General features: G+C 40.1%; 1 non-coding gene across 1 annotated transcript; it reads left to right on the top strand.

Annotated features, from left to right (window-relative positions):
• The first annotated feature begins 7,646 nt into the window (after window positions 1–7,646).
• Window positions 7,647–7,750, top strand: LOC130971695 (small nucleolar RNA R71). Its single transcript, XR_009082907.1, has one exon. It is a non-coding gene; the product is annotated as a small nucleolar RNA R71 (small nucleolar RNA).
• The last annotated feature ends 6,219 nt before the right edge of the window (window positions 7,751–13,969 follow it).

Below are 13,969 nucleotides of genomic sequence, written 5' to 3'. Positions count from 1 at the left end.
CCGCCCAGCCAGGTGCCCTGGCTGGCGTTAAACGCCAGAATTCCTTTGTCACTGGGCGTTTTTTCCAAAACGCCCAGGATGCTGCACACCTGGCGTTAAACGCCCAGAATGGTGCCCATTCTGGCGTTTAACGCCCAAAATGGCACCATTCCTGGCGTTAAACGCCCAGAATGGTACCCATTCTGGCGTTAAACGCCCAGAATGGTACCCATTCTGGCGTTTAACGCCCAAAATGCCCCTTACTGGCGTTTTTTTTTTTTCGCCATAAGCTCATTTCTCTGCTTTTGAGCTGAATCCTTCTGTAACTCTGGAATTCCATTATTTTTGATATTTGCCTCTGTAAGAACAATTCATATAACCTCCTAATGACTGGGTTGCCTCCCAGCAAGCGCTTCTTTACTGTCTTTAGCTGGACCTTCACTGAGAATCACTCAAGTCTCAGTTTTGAGCATTCCTGCTCAAAATTGCCTTCAAGATAATGCTTGATTCTGTCCATTAACAATGAACTTTTTGTCAGAATCAATGTCCTGAAGCTCAACATATCCATATGGTGAAACTCCTGTAATCACATACGGACCCCTCCACCGGGATTTGAGTTTTCCTGGAAACAATTTGAGCCTAGAGTTGAAGAGCAGAACTTTTTGTCCTGGCTCAAAGACTCTGGTTGACAACTTCTTGTCATGCTATTTCTTTGCCTTTCCTTATAAATTTTTGCATTTTCAAAGGCATTGAGTCTGAACTCCTCTAGCTCATTTAGCTGGAGCAATCTCTTTCAGCTAACTGTGCATCCAGGTTTAGGAACCTGGTTGCCCAGTAGGCTTTATGTTCCAGTTCCACAGGCAAATGACAGGCCTTCCCATACACCAGTTGGTATGGAGAGGTTCCTATAGGAGTCTTGAATGCTGTTCTGTATGCCCACAGAGCATCATCCAAGCTCTTGCCCAATCCTTTTTCGGGCTATCACAGTCCGTTCCAGGATTCTTTTTAGCTCTCTGTTAGAGACTTCAGCTTACCCATTTGTCTGTGGATGATACGGAGTTGCCACCTTATGGCTGATTCCATATCTAACCATAGCAGATTATATCTGTCTATTGCAGAAATGAGTGCCCCCATCACTGATTAGTACTTTGGGAACACCAAACCTGCTGAAGATGTGTTTCTGGAGGAATTTCAGCACAGTTTTGGTATCATTAGTGGGTGTAGCAATTGCTTCTACCCACTTAGATACGTAGTCCACTGCCACCAGAATGTAAGTGTTTGAGTATGATGGTGGGAATGGACCCATGAAGTCAATTCCCCATACATCAAACAATTCTATCTCTAATATCCCTTGTTGAGGCATGGCATATCCGTGAGGCAAGTTACCAGCTCTTTGGCAACTGTCACAGTTACGCACAAACTCTCGGGAATCTTTATAGAGAGTAGGCCAGTAGAAGCCACATTGGAGGACTTTAGCGGCTGTTCGCTCACTTCCAAAATGCCCTCCATACTGTGATCCATGGCAATGCCATAGGATCTTTTGTGCTTCTTCTCTGGGTACACATCTGCGGATTACTCCGTCTGCACATCTCTTAAAGAGATATGGTTTGTCCCAGAGGTAGTACTTGGCATCCGAAATTAATTTCTTTCTTTGCACTTTGCTGTACTCCTGGGGTATGAACCTCACAGCTTTATAATTTGCAATATCTGCAAACCAAGGAGCTTCCTGAATGGCAAAGAGTTGCTCATCTGGGAAAGTCTCAGAGATCTCAGTAGAAGGGAGGGACGCCCCAGCTACTGGTTCTATTCGGGACAGATGATCAGCTACTTGGTTCTCTGTCCCTTTTCTGTCTCTTATTTCTATATCAAACTCTTACAGTAGAATAAATGACATGCAGAAGTTGTTATGCCTCTGTCCCAACCACTGCACCAATGGCATGATCACTGGCATCACACATTAATTCAAATGGCAATGTCCAATCTGGTGCAGAGATGACTGGTGCTGTGACCACTTAGTTTCAGGGTCTCAAAGCCTGCAAACCTGTGTGTCAAACACAAAGGGTGTGTCAGCAGCTAGCAGGTTACTTAAAGGTTTTGCAATTTTTGAAAAATCCTTTATAAACCTTCTGTAGAATCCTGCATGCCCCAGAAAGCTTCTGATTGCCTTAACATTGGCAGGGTGGTGGTAATTTTTCAATTACCTCTACCTTTGCCTTATCCACCTCTATTCCCCTGCTTGAAATTTTATGCCCAAGGACAATTCCTTCAGTCACCATAAAAGTGACTTCTCCCAGTTTAAAAACCAGGTTAGTCTCTTGGCACTTTTCAGGACAAGTGCTAGGTGATTAAGACAGGAGTGAATGAGTCTCCATATACTGAGAAGTCATCCATGAAGACTTCCAGGAATTCTCCACCATATCAGAGAAGATGGATAGCATGCATCTCTGAAAGGTTGCAGGAGCATTGCACAGACCAAAAGGCTCCTCCTATAGGCAAACACGCCAGAAGGGCAAGTGAATGCTGTTTCTCTTGGTCCTGAGGATCTACTGCAATTTGGTTGTAGCCTGAATAGCCATCCAAAAGCAGTAATAGTCATGCCAGCTAGTCTTTCTAGCATTTGGTCTATGAATGGTAAAGGAAAATGATCCTTTTTTCTGGCTGTATTGAGCCTTCTATAGTCAATACACATACGCCACCCTGTAACTGTCTTGTAGGAACCAGTTCATTTTTTTCATTATGAACCACTGTCATGCCTCCCTTTTTGGGGACAACTTGGACAGGGCTCACCCAGGGGCTATCAGAAATAGGATAAATAATCCCAGCCTCCAGTAATTTAGTAACCTCTTTCTGCACCACTTCCTTCATGGCTGGATTTAGCCTCCTTTGTGGTTGGACTAGTTTGGCATTATCCTCCAACAGGATCTTGTGCATGCATCACTGGGCTAATGCCCTTAAGATCACTTATGGACCACCCAAGAGCTGTCTTGTGTGTCCTTAGCACTTGAATCAGTGCTTCCTCTTCCTGTGGATTCAAAGCAGAGCTTATAATCACTGGAAAAGTGTCACCCTCTCCCAGAAATACGTACTTCAGGGATGGTGGTAGAGGTTTGAGTTCAGGTTTGGGAGTTTATCCTCCTCCTGAGGAATTTTTGAAAATTCCTTTGCTTCCTCTAGTTCTTCTTGATCAGGTTGAGCATCTTGAAGATGTCCTCAAGCTCTGATTCTAGGCTTTCAGCATATTGATCTCTTCTACCAGAGAGTCAATAATGTCAGCGCCCATGCAGTCATTTGGTGTGTCTGGATGCTGCATAGCTTTTACAGCATTCAACTTGAACTCATCCTCATTGACTCTCAGGGTTACTTCCCCTCTTTGTACATCAATGAGAGTTCGTCCAGTTGCTAGGAAAGGTCTTCCTAGAATGAGAGTTGCACTTTGTGCTCCTCCATTTCCAGCACCACAAAGTCAGTTGGAAAGGCAAATGGGCCCAACCTTGACAATCATGTCCTCTATTATGCCTGATGGGTGTTTAATGGAGCCATCAGCAAGTTGGAGGCATATCTGGTTGGTTTGACTTCTCCAGCCAACCCAAGCTTTCTGATAGTGGATGCAGGTATTAGATTGATGCTTGCTCCAAGATCACATAGGGCTGTCTTGGTGCAAGCGCCTTCTAATGTGCATGGTATCAGAAAGCTTCCAGGATCTTGAAGCTTTTCTGGTAAGCTTTTCAAAATGACTGCACTGCATTCTTCAGTGAGAAACACTTTTCAGTTTCTCTCCAATCCTCTTATGACTTAAGATCTCTTTCATGAACTTAGCATAAGAAGGTATTGCTCAAGTGCCTCTGCAAACGGAATCTTTATTTCAAGAGTCCTTAGATAGTCTGCAAAGCGGGCAAATTGCTTATCCTGTTCCGCTTTGCGGAGTTTCTGAGGATAAGGCATCTTGGCTTGATATTCTTCAACCTTAGATGCTGCAGGTTTATTCCTTACAGAAGTGGTTGAAGAAACCTTGTTAGAGGGATTACTGTCAGCACTCTCAGGTGTCTGATCTTCCCTTGGCGTTTGAATGCCAGGAATGGGTGAAGTTTGGGCGTTAAACGCCAACTTCTCTCCCTTTTCTGGCGTTTGAACGCCAGAACTGGGCAAGGAATGAGCGTTTAACGCCAACTTTCCTTCCCTTTCTGGCGTTTGAACGCCAATAACATTCCTCTCTGGGCTCTTACTGTCCTCAGAGGGATTTTGAACAGTGGTTTGGTTATCCTCTGTCAATTGTTCCTTGTTTGGCTTTCTGCTCTTTTGAACAGAGGTATTCAGTGTCTTCCCACTCCTCAGTTGAACTGCTTGACATTCCTCTGTTATTTGTTTAAATATTTGCTGTTTTGCTTGATTTAACTGCAGTTCTATGTTCTTGTTAGCAACCTTAGTATCATGGAGCATTTCTTTAAATTCTGCCAACTGTTCTGTCATCAGGAGCAATTGTTGATTAAGCTCATTCATCTTTCTTGAGGACTGATCAGTGACTACTGTCATAACTTCCTCTTTTGGAGAGAACTCATTGCTAGAGTAATATTGGTTTCTAGCAACAGTGTCTATAAGCTCTTGAGCTTCTTCAATTGTCTTCCTCATGTGTATAGATCCACCAGCTGAGTGGTCTAAAGACATCTGAGCTTTTTCTGTAAGCCCATAGTAGAAGATGTCTAACTGTACCCACTCTGAAAACATTTCAGAGGGGCATTTTCTTAGCATACCTCTATACCTCTCCCAGGCATTATAAAGGGATTCATTATCCTCTTGTTTAAAGCCTTGGATGTCCAGCCTTAGCTGTGTCATCCTCTTTGGAGGGTAAAAATGATTCAGGAATTTATCTGATAACTGTTTCCATGTCTTTATGCTTGCTGTAAGTTGGTTATTCAACCACCTTTTAGCTTGATCTTTTACAGCAAATGGAAACAGTAATAGTCTATAGACATCCTGATCTACCTCTTTATCATGTACTGTGTCAGCAATTTGTAAGAATTGTGCCAGAAACTCAGTAGGCTCTTCCTGTGGAAGGCCGGAATACTGGCAATTTTGCTGCACTATGATAATGAGTTAAGGATTTAACTCAAAGCTGCTTGCTTTGATGGGAGGTGTACAGATGCTACTCCCATATGCAGCTGTAATGGGGTTAGCATATGACCCCAGAGTCCTTCTGGACTGCTCAATCCCACTTATGTCCATAATGGATAAAGGGAATTGATATGAATTGCAAATAGATAAATTTTATATTTTTTTTTTGAGTTAAACGAAAATAATAAAATAAAACAAAAGAAAATTAAAATAAAAATTCGAAAATCAAAACGAAAATAAGATCAAAGCAAATTGAGAACTGAATCAAATAGTTAATTAAAAAGATTTTGAAAATAGCAATTAGAAAGATGTGATTGAAAAATTTTATGAAAAAGATTTGATTTTTGAAAAGAGGAAAGAGAAAAACACAAAAAGACACCAAACTTAAAATTTTTATGAATCAAAAAGGGACTAAGAACATGCAAAATCGAAAATTAAAAAGAAAAACAAAGGCATGCAATTGACACCAAACTTAAAATATGAAACTAGACTCAACTAAAAGACTCTAAACCAATAAAAAAAAAACAAAACGGTCCTAATCTAAGCAACAAGATAAGCCGTCAGTTGTCCAAACTCGAACAATCCCCGGCAACGGCGCCAAAAACTTGGTGCACGAAATTGCAATAACACTTTTGCAATCCCGCACAACTAACCAGCAAGTGCACTGGGTCGTCCAAGTAATACCTTGCGTGAGCAAGGGTCGATCCCACGGAGATTGTCGGCTTGAAGCAAGCTATGGTTATCTTGTAAATCTTAGTCAGGATATCAGAAATTATCAGGATTGATTGCAAAAAGCAAAAGAACATGAATTGGTTACTTGTTTTTCAGTAATGGAGAATAGGTTGAGTCTTTGGAGATGCTCCATCTTCTGAATCTCTGCTTTCCTACTGTCTTCTTCATCAAACACGCAAGGCTCCTTCCATGGCAAGCTGTATGTAGGGTTTCACCGTTGTCAGTGGCTACCTCCCATCCTCTCAGTGAAAATGTTCCTATGCTCTGTCACAGCATATGGCTAATCAGCTGTCGGTTCTCGGTCAGGCCGGAATAGAATCCAGTGATTCTTTTGCGTCTGTCACTAACGCCCCGCCTGCTAGGAGTTTGAAGCACGTCACAGTCATCCAATCATCGAATCCTACTCAGAATACCACAGACAAGGTTTAGACCTTCCGGATTCTCTTGAATGCCGCCATCAGTTCTAGCTTATACCACAAAGATTCCGATTAAAGAATCCAAGAGATATCTACTTAATCTAGGGTAGAACGGAGGTGGTTGTCAGGCACACGTTCATAGTTGAGAATATGATGAGTGTCACGGATCATCACATTCATCCGGGTTAAGAACAAGTGATATCTTAGAATGGAAGCAAGCATGATTGAATAAGAAACAGTAGAAATTGCATTAATCCATCAAGACACAGCAGAGCTCCTCACCCCCAACCATGGGGTTTAGAGACTCATGCCGTGGAAAGTGTACAATGAAAACGTGTAAAGTGTCATGAGGTACAGATACAATGTCCAAAGATCCTATTAATAGTAAACTAGTAACCTAAGGTTTACAGAAATGAGTAAATGACCGAAAAATCCACTTCCGGGCCCACTTGGTGTGTGCTTGGGCTGAGCAATGAAGCATTTTCGTGTAGAGACCTTTTCTGGAGTTAAACGCCAGCTTTCATGCCAGTTTGGGCGTTTAACTCCAAGTTTTATGCCAGTTCCAGCGTTAAACGCTGGAATTTCTGAGGCTGAATTGCTACGCCGGTTTGGGCCATCAAATCTTGGGCAAAGTATGGACTATTATATATTTCTGGAAAGCCCAGGATGTCTACTTTCCAATGCCGTTGAGAGCGCGCCAATTGGGCTTCTGTAGCTCCAGAAAGTCCACTTCGAGTGTAGGGAGGTCAGAATCCAACAGCATCTGCAGTCCTTTTCAGTCTCTGAATCAGATTTTTGCTCAGGACCCTCAATTTCAGCCAGAAAATACCTGAAATCACAGAAAAACACACAAACTCATAGTAAAGTCCAGAAAAGTGAATTTTAACTAAAAACTAATAAAAGTATACTAAAAACTAACTAAATCATACTAAAAACATACTAAAAACAATGCCAAAAAGGGTACAAATTATCCGCTCATCATTTCTCCATGATGTATTATAGGTGTTTCCATAAGGTTCACCCATGTAATTTACCTCTGCTATTGCAGGGTTTTCAGGATCATATGCTTCTTCAGAAGCTTCCTCTTTAGTACTGTTGGATGCATTTTGTCATCCATTCAGACTCTGAGAAATCATGTTGACTTGCTGAGTCAACACTTTGTTCTGAGCCAATATGGCATTCAGAGCATCAATTTCAAAAACTCCCTTCCTCTGAGGCGTCCCATTATTCACGGAATTCCTCTCAGAAGTGTACATGAATTGGTTATTTGCAACCATGTCAATAAGTTCTTGAGCTTCTGCAGGCGTTTTCTTTAGGTGAATGGATCCACCTGCAGAGTGGTCCAATGACATCTTGGAAAACTCAGATAGACCATAATAGAATATATCTAATATAGTCCATTCTGAAAACATGTCAGAAGGACACTTTTTGGTCATCTACTTGTATCTTTCCCAAGCTTCATAGAGGGATTCACCATCTTTTTGCTTGAAGGTCTGAACATCCACTCTAAGCTTGCTCAGCTTTTAAGGAGGAAAGAATTTATCCAAGAAGGCCGTGACCAGCTTATCCCAGGAGTCCAGGCTATCTTTAGGTTGTGAGTCCAACCATGTTCTAGCTCTGTCTCTTATAGCAAAAGGGAAAAGCATGAGCCTGTAGACTTCAGGATCTACTCCATTCGTCTTTACAATCTCACAAACCTGCAAAAACTCAGTTAAAAACTGATAAGGATCTTCAGATGGAAGTCCATGAAACTTGCAGTTCTGTTGCATTAAAGCAACTAATTGAGGTTTCAGCTCAAAATTGTTTGCTCCAATGGCTGGAATTGAGATGCTTCTTCCATCAAACTTGGACGTTGGTTTAATAAAATCACCAAGCATCCTCCTTACATTATTGTTGTTGGGTTCGGCTGCCATCTCCTTCTCTTGTTCGAAAATTTCAGAAAGGTTGTCTCTGGATTGTTGTAATTTAGCTTCTCTTAGTTACCTCTTCAGAGTCCTTTCAGGTTCAGGATCAGCTTTAACAAGAGTGCCTTTTTCCTTTTTCTTGCTCATATGAAGGAGAAGAGAAAAAGAAAAAGGAAGAGGAATCCTCTATATCTGGACAAAGAGGATCCTTATTATTAATAGAAGAAGAAAGGGAATAGGAGTGAAGAAGAATGAATAGTTTGAATAAAGGGCAAAGGTAGGGGTAGTGATTTGAGATGAAGAGAGGTGAAGAGAAGTGTTAATAAATAAATAAATAAATAGAAGAAGAGAAGAGTAGAGAATTTCGAAAATAATTTTGAAAAAGTAGTTAGTGATTTTCGAAAATTAAAGATAATATATAATTAAAATTAAAATTTAAAACAATTAAAAAGAATTTTTGAAAAGTAGATAAGATATTTTCGAAAATTAAAGAGGGAAAAGTAGTTAGGTGGTTTTGAAAAAGATAAGAAACAAACAAAAAGTCAAATAGTTAGTTGAAAAAGATATTAAAATCAAATTTCAAAAGATAAGAAGATAAGAAGTTAGATAAGATATTTTGAAATCAAATTTTTGAAAAAGATAAAATTTTGAAAAAGATATGATAAAAAGATAAGATAAGAAGATATGATAAAAAGATATGGTTGAAAAAGATTTAATTTTTTTAAAATTAAAATTAATTACTTAACTAACAAGAAACTAAAAGATAAGATTCTAGAATTTAAAGATTGAACATTTCTTAACAAGAAAGTAACAAACTTCAAATTTTTTAATCAATCACACTAATTGTTAATTAAGTTTTCGAAAATTTGAAATAAAATTAAGAAAAAAATTTTTGAAATAATTTTTAAAATTTTCGAAATTAATAAGATAAAAATGAAAAAGATTTGATTTGAAAAAGTTTTGAAAAGATAACATTTTTAAAAATTGAAAATTTGACTTGACTTGTAAGAAACAACTAATTTTAAAAAATTTTGACTAAGTCAACTCAAATTTTCGAAAATTAAGGAAAAGATATTTTTTTGATTTTTTGAATTTTTTTTTATGATGAGAGAGAAAAACATAAAAATGACCCAAAACATGAAAATTTTGGATCAAAACTCATGATGCATGCAAGAACACTATGAATGTCAAGATGAACACCAAGAACACTTTGAAGATCATGATGAACATCAAGAACATATTTTTAAAAAACTTTTTGATGCAAAGAAAACATGCAAGACACCAAACTTAGAAATCTTTAATGCATGGACACTATGAATGCAAGAATGCACATGAAAAACAACATGTAACACAAAACAAGAAAATATCAAGATCAAACAAGAAGACTTACCAAGAACAACTTGAAGATCATGAAGAACACCATGATGCAAGAATTTTCGAAAAATGCAAGGAAAAAATTTTTAAAGCATGCAATTGAACCGTCAGTTGTCCATACTCGAACAATCCCCGGCAACGGCGCCAAAAACTTGGTGGACGAAATTGTGATAATCAATAATGGCTCTTTGGTACGTGCATCTATTAACTCAGCACTTTCTTTCCACAATTTCGCTCAACTAACCAGCAAGTGTACTGGGTCGTCCAAGTAATAAACCTTACGTGAGTAAGGGTCGATCCCACAGAGATTGTTGGTATGAAGCAAGCTATTGTCACCTTGTAAATCTCAGTCAGGCGGATAGTAATTGATTATGGATTTTCAAAAATTAATAATAAATAATAAACATAAAATAAAGATAAAGTTACTCATGTAATCCAATGGTGGGAATTTTGGATAGGTGTATGGAGGTGCTGTGTTCCTTCTGAATCTCTGCTTTCCTACTTCTTCCTTCTAGTTTTTCATCACTCCTTTCTATGGCAAGCTGTATGTAGGGCATCACTGTTGTCAATGGCTACATCCCATCCTCTCAGTGAAAATGGTCCAGATGCTCTGTCACAGCACGGCTAATCATCTCTCGGTTCTCAATTAGGTTGGAATAGAATCCAGTGATTCTTTTGCGTCTGTCACTAACGCCCAGCCTTCAAGAGTTTAAAGCTCGTCACAGTCATTCAATCCCGGAATCCTACTCGGAATACCACAGACAAGGTTAGACTTTCTGGATTCCCATGAATGGCGCCATCAATTCTAGAATGGAAGAGATATGCGCCCGGCGTAAGGTAGAATGTAAGTAGTTGTCAGTCACGCGCGTTCATAAGTAAGAATGATGATGAGTGTCATGGATCATCACACTCGTCAAGTTGAAGTGCAACGAATATCTTAGAACAGGAGTAAATCGAATTGGATAGAAAATAGTAGTAATTGCATTAAAACTTGAGGTACAGAAGAGCTCCATACCCTTAATATATGGTGTGTAGAAACTCCACCGTTGAAAATACATAAGTGATCGAGATTCAGGCATGGCTGAATGGCCAACCCCCAAAACGAAAACCAGGATGTCAAAATCCAAATATGGAACCAAGATAACCATGATATCTAATAAACTAGTAAAAAGTTCTATTTATACTAAACGAGCTACTAGGGTTTACAGAAGTAAGTAATTGATGCATAAATCCACTTTCGGGGCCCACTTGGTGTATGTTTGGGCTGAGCTTGATTTATCCACGATCTGAGACTTCTCTTGGAGTTGAATGCCAAGTTGTAACGTGTTTTGGGCGCTCAACTCTGGTTCGTGACGTGTTTCTGGCGTTTGACTCCAGAATGCAGTATGAAAGTGGTGTTGAGCGCCAGTTTACGTTATCTAATCACAAATAAAGTATGGACTATTATATATTGCTGGAAAGCTCTAGATGTCTACTTTCTAACGCCGTTGAGAGCGCGCTATTTGGAGTTCTGTAGCACCAGAAAATCCATTTCGAGTTCAGGGAGGTCAGATTCCAACAGCATCAGCAGCCCTTTGTTAGCCTCCTATCAGAGTTTTGCTCAGGTCCCTCAATTTCAGCTAGAAAATACCTGAAATCATAGAAAAACACACAAACTCATAGTAAAGTCCAGAAATGTGAATTTAGAATAAAAACTAATGAAAACATCCCTAAAAGTAACTAGATCATACTAAAAACTACATAAAAACAATGCCAAAAAGCGTATAAATTATCCGCTCATCACTTTCCCAGTCAAATCCCAAAAGACATATGTCGCTCACAATTTCTTCCCATTCATCATTGTTGGGGCCATTATTTATTCTTTCTTGATAACCGAGCTCAACAAAACGTGGTGATTTCAGCTGGAGAACCCTTGTTATGGCATTGGGGCTGAAATCCACCTCTGTTTCTCTTACGTAGCTCTTGAAGGTGGGGGTTATAGTCTTCTCTTCTCTAACCACATTTGCATAGAATTCCTTGATGAGGGTTGCATTAGTCCTTGCTTCTGGATTGGTGAGCTTTTGCCACCCCATTTGCTCAATCTTCTCTCGAATTTGTGGACATTCATCTTCGTTGAACTGGAATGTCGACTCAGGAAGTATCTTTTTGTTCTTTATCTATTCAAACTCGAGCTCATGGAAGGTTGTTTTGAATCTCCTTCCATCGAAGGGGATGCTCTCCATTGGTTCCTTCCCCTTTTTCCTCTTGGAGCTTGATAATGCCATAAGTGAGAATTGGTTGATGTGTTGGTCAATCTCAAGATGGCTAGGAGGGTGTATGTGAGACCTTTGGTGATGAAGTTTGTATGCCCGAAAGAAGGAAGTGGGAAGGGTGAGAATATGAAGTGTGTACGGGGAGGTTGTGTGAAGGGGTTTATATAGGAAGAAGGCAATTGATTGAAGGGTGTGAATTGATGGTGTTGTTTGATAGTGGACGGTTGGGATTTTGGGATTGAATGTGCACAAGGATCACCTCCTTTATGAGGGTCTTGGTTCGGTCTCCAAAACTATCCACTCCCGATGTTGGATGGCAACACTTCCAAGGACATTCCCCATGAAGACAAGTGTGAGATTACCTTGGTATAGTGGCCGAATCTCCCTTCCTTAATTGTCCTATCAAGTACCATCAATGTCCTTTTGGATTCCCTATACACGAAGAAAATTTACAAATGGTTAATTGAAATTTTTGGTGGGAAACTTTAAAATGTGAGCTAGCTAACAAAAAATATCTTTTTTTTTTATTTTTAAATGGCTAAATGCTTTTCATGAATGCAAATCAATCAACAACTAAACCCCCCATGCATGCAACGTTGATACACCAAACTTGTTTGTGATCAAATGGTGCAACAAGTTTGGGGAATAATTTTACCTCATAAAGTGTGTTCAAGCCCACTTGGTGTGCCTTGAACACCAAACTTATCATGTACTATACGCTGCATGTAAAGGGGTCTTATATTGGTTGTCAAAATTGATTTAAGAATACATGAAATTCGCCTTATTACTATTATTAGAGATTTAAGAGAGAGGGTATAGAACATGGTTGCCTCCCATGGAGCGCTTCTTTAGCGTCATTAGCTTGACGTTTGGTCCTTGCCAAGGTGGTTGATAGTGCTTGAAGTCTTCTCCCCTTGTAGTGAGCCTATATCCATTGGCTTTGTTGATAAGCTCCATATGCTCTAAGGACAAGATTTTGTTGATAGTGTACACTGGAGGCAGCTAAGATGGTATAGTGGGGAGGTGAGGTGGTATAGATGGGAAGTATGTAGAAATCACTTCATCTCCTGGGGAGAAATCCTCTGTAGGAATCTTCTTGTTTCTCCATCTTCTGGGTACTTTCCTCCTTGTTCCCATTGATGCTGTCTTGCTTCCTATGGACTCTTTCTCTAAGGACTCTTTGTTGCTAGCTTTGCATGACTCTGGTTTGCTCAGCTTCCCTTGAGTTACCTTTGAATGAGGTTCTTCTTGAATACATGGCTTCCCAACCAATGGGGTTTCCAATTGTGTTGTTTGTGCTTCCTTGTTTGGCTCCTCCCTCAGCTCATTGTCATCATGATCTGCTTCTTGTGAGAGGTTGAGAACATTGAAAGTGAGCTGCTCGTCATGTATTCTCAGCACTAACTCTCCTCGCTCTACATCTATGAATGCTCTAGCTGTGGCTAGGAATGGCCTTCCCAGAATGATGGGGTAAATAGAATGTATCTTTCTTCTTCTTCATTTCCATTTTCCAGAGCTATGAACAACTAAACCCCTTTCATTGGGTTAGGGAGCTGATAAACCCATATTTCATGAGTTCTTTTGTGCTTGATTTGAGTGATTTATATAATCCTTCACCTACTTATTCACATAAATTGCATGGTTTTACTTTCCCTTCATTATTATGTCATATTGTGAAAAACATGTTTCCTAAGCTTTGAAAATTAATTATTTTAATTACCTTTATTTTCATTCGATGCCGTGATTAGTGTGTTGAGTAGTTTCAGATTTTCTAAGGCAGAATGACTTAAAGGGTGAAAAAGGAAACATACTGAAAGGAAAGGAGAAAGAAAAAATGGAGCTTTAAGGAAACTGGTATCCACGCGATCGCATGGACGACGCGATCGCGTGCCAAGCACGAATCAGCAGCGACACGGCCGCATGACTGACGCGACCGCGTGCCTTAAGCAGAAAGCACATGACACGGTCGCATGACTGACGTGATCGCGTGGCAAGGAAAAGCTTCGAATGACGTGACCGCGTGACCCACGCGGACGCGTGACCCACGCGGACGCGTGACAGAGGCCACGCACTAGAAAATTACAAAACACGCCCCAGCGAGTTCTAAAGCCCTTTTTGGCCCAAATCCAAGCCCAGACAGCATAGACCAGGGGTTATGAAGTGAGGGAATGCATCCATTCAGGGAGAGCACGTAATTTTAGTT

The sequence above is a fragment of the Arachis stenosperma genome, chromosome 3, assembly GCF_014773155.1.
Source record: "Arachis stenosperma cultivar V10309 chromosome 3, arast.V10309.gnm1.PFL2, whole genome shotgun sequence".
Taxonomy (NCBI): domain Eukaryota; kingdom Viridiplantae; phylum Streptophyta; class Magnoliopsida; order Fabales; family Fabaceae; genus Arachis; species Arachis stenosperma.
The sequence above is the reverse complement of the archived record's forward strand: the minus strand, read 5'-3'. Positions and strand labels throughout refer to the sequence as shown.